Source organism: Macadamia integrifolia, unplaced genomic scaffold (genome assembly GCF_013358625.1).
Source record: "Macadamia integrifolia cultivar HAES 741 unplaced genomic scaffold, SCU_Mint_v3 scaffold2374, whole genome shotgun sequence".
In the NCBI taxonomy this organism is placed as follows: domain Eukaryota; kingdom Viridiplantae; phylum Streptophyta; class Magnoliopsida; order Proteales; family Proteaceae; genus Macadamia; species Macadamia integrifolia.
In genome coordinates, this window is record NW_024868669.1 from 32,816 (window position 1) to 35,921 (window position 3,106).

The following is a 3,106-nucleotide window of genomic DNA, read 5'->3' on the forward strand; positions in this document are numbered from 1 at the left end:
ATTATATTTGGAGATGGCTTACACTTTGTGGCCGAGGTCTCTCCGGTATCGTGTAATCCATACTAACTGTATCATTATGAAGGCATATAGTATACATATGGCTAGGTATCACTCCCTATGCTATGCACCCTTGCCAACAGTAGTTGAGGTGTAGGATAATCCATTATGGTATTTTGATGTGTCTTTCCGAAGTGCCACTCCTGCAGTACGATATGATTGTTGCTGGAGGCGGGAACCTGTCCATCATGGCAATGTGTTACCAGTGTCGTGACTGCCAGGAGGGGGTTATTAGGGGTTTTCTGGGTGACCCATGGAAGCATATGGGGACCAACAGGCTTCTAATCACGGCTAAGGTTTGTATCGCTGCATAGTCGATGTCGTTTTCTAGATGAGGGATACAACCTAATGCACGGTAGTAGCATTTACCAGACTTAGTTTGTATTATTAAGTGGATAATAAATAAATGAATTGCATCACGAGCATTATGGACTATGTGTTTAATTTCTACAATCATGCATCATAAATTATTACTGTTATCATCTTGCTTGGATGTGTTTGACCCCACCCCTCACTGAGCGAGTTGAAAAGCTCACCCCACATATACACCCCTTTTTAGATGATGATGCAAGTACCATGGTGCCAATGGCTGGTGACCCACTATCTTCTAGGTCAGAGTATGGTGTGAGCGACTAGTGGATGCCAGAAGCAGATGAGCACGATTAGGACTATGCTTGTGATCATTGTGCTTACGTTGCACTGTGAGATTGTACATCATCTTTTGATACTTTTGGATATAGTTGTGGATTGTATATTTTCTTGAGATTATATTATATGTCATGGATGAATGTAACAGAATAACTTGGTTATTTCTATTATATTATTATTAGATATTTCCCTATTTTATTTATAACTCCACTACTATACTCTGATTCCACTGCTTATGTTGGTTTGTGTTGTGAGATTGTGAAAATGTTAAGCTACTGCTATCAGAGATCTTGGTAGGTTGTAAGATAGGTACGTATCTTACTCACACCGTCGGTACTCCTAATGGTAAATTGGGTCTATTGAGAGTGGGGTGTGGCAAGATAACCTTCGGACACCATTCCGGAAATTGATTAATGCATTATTGGTAGTCAGGAATGGTCTTCCTAGAATTATTGGGATCTCATCCTTGGTTGAGAAGGGCTTTGTATCTAACACAATGACATCAACTTGGAAAATAAATTCCCCAAACTTAAGTAAGACATCCTCAACCATCCCTTTAGAAATCTTAATAGATATATCTGCCAACTGAAGAGTAGTTTCGGTGGCTTTCAATTCTCCCAATCCTAGTTACTTATACACATGGTAAGGAAAAAGATTCACACTTGCACTAAGGTCAAGTAAGGCATGCTCAATGTAGGTGTTGCCTATAACACAAGCTATGGTAGGGATCCCTGGTTCTTTATACTGGCTGCTATAGGCTGAGTAATTATGGAAACAATGTTACCTGCCAAGAATGCCTTTTTAGGCACACTCCTGATAGGTTTGTGAGTACATAAATCTTTCTGGACCTTTGCATAGGCGGGGATCTGGGATATGATGTCCAAAATAGGGATGTTCACTTCTACCTTTTTGAAGAATTCAAAAATTTTGTCCATGGAAGCAGTCTTCTTTTTGTTTACCAAGCGATTAGGAAAGGGGACAGGTGGAACATAAGGACTATTAGGAATTTTATCTTTTTCAGAAGAATCATGTTTGGTTTCCTCAACCAAATCATATTTAGTTGCTTTAGGTTCATCAAACGAACCTAGAACAGGAGGCACACTTGAGTCCTCAATAGAAGGAGAGTTAACAAGAGTAATAGATGGGGAAGATTTAGGAACACTTTGTTGGTACTCTCTACCACTCCTAAGGGCATAAATAGCATGACATTGGTTGGAGGGCCCTTGTTGCGTCTGACCTTGTACTACATTCAATGATGCATTAGGTGGTGCTTGTGAACTAATAGGCTGATGCCTAGGGTTAGGCTCTAGTTGACTGGGCAACATTCCTTTCTCCCTCTCACGCAAAATTGAGACAACTTGGGAGAGTTCTCTCGTAAGATTTTGATGGCTTGTATGAGGAGGGCCATATTCTTTTCCAAATCACTTACTCTACTTGCCTCTCTAGTATTGATAATCTCAGGGGGTTGCTGATAAGATGATAGGAGAGGGGGCCTAGGGAAACTAGCCTGAGGTCCTATATTTGGCCTAGGAAATGTATTTTATCCAAAAGGCTGTTATGCAAAGGGAGGTCTTTGGGGTTCAAGTTGACCTTGATTATGGAAATTGGAAGACCCTGCTTGGTTGCTTTGGTTCCAGGAGAAATTTGGGTGATTTCTCCACCCTGGATTATAAGTGTTACTATATAGATTATTCTAATATAAAACATTAACACTGTCATTGGAAGTGCCCCCAGAGGTGTTAGGGAATTCTTCTATAACACGTCTAGGGGACTGGCACCAAGCACACATCTTAACCATATTGACTGATAATGGCTCTCTAGGAACAATAGCCTCAATCCTTTTGATTAGGCTATCCAAGTGGGCTTCCTTGGCTACTATCCCATTAACAAAATTTCTTTTCCCTCCTATGTTTCTTTCACTCTCTTGGATTGATTCCCACTCACGGGTTTTGTCAGCTAAGTTAAGTAAGAATTCCCATACCTTTCTTTCATATATAAAGGATGTGAATCCCCAGGGCATATAGACTTTATCATTTGTTTAGTTGGGTAATCAATACCCTCATAAATTATTTAGCATAAATGCTATAAGTCTAGGCTGTGGTGAGGGCATTCTTGGAGTATATCCTTGAATCTCTTCATGAGTTTACAAAAGGATTCATTAGGCTTTTGCCTAAACTAAAGGATATCACTTCTCAGATTATTGGTCTTGTGAGTTCGGAAAAACTTCTTGAGGAAGACAACTGTGAAGTGTTCCCATGTGGATATGAAATTTGTGGGTAACCCATACAACCACTTCTTAGCTTGGTCTTTCAATACAAAATTGATGAACCTAAGCTTAACATCATCATTAGAGAGCTGTTGGATCTTAATTAGAGCACATACCTCTTCAAATTCCCTTAGA

General features: G+C 40.0%; 1 non-coding gene across 1 annotated transcript; it reads left to right on the forward strand.

Annotated features, from left to right (window-relative positions):
• Positions 1-2,797: 2,797 nt before the first annotated feature.
• On the forward strand, positions 2,798-2,904 carry LOC122066402. Its single transcript, XR_006136351.1, has one exon. It is a non-coding gene; the product is annotated as a small nucleolar RNA R71 (small nucleolar RNA).
• The last annotated feature ends 202 nt before the right edge of the window (positions 2,905-3,106 follow it).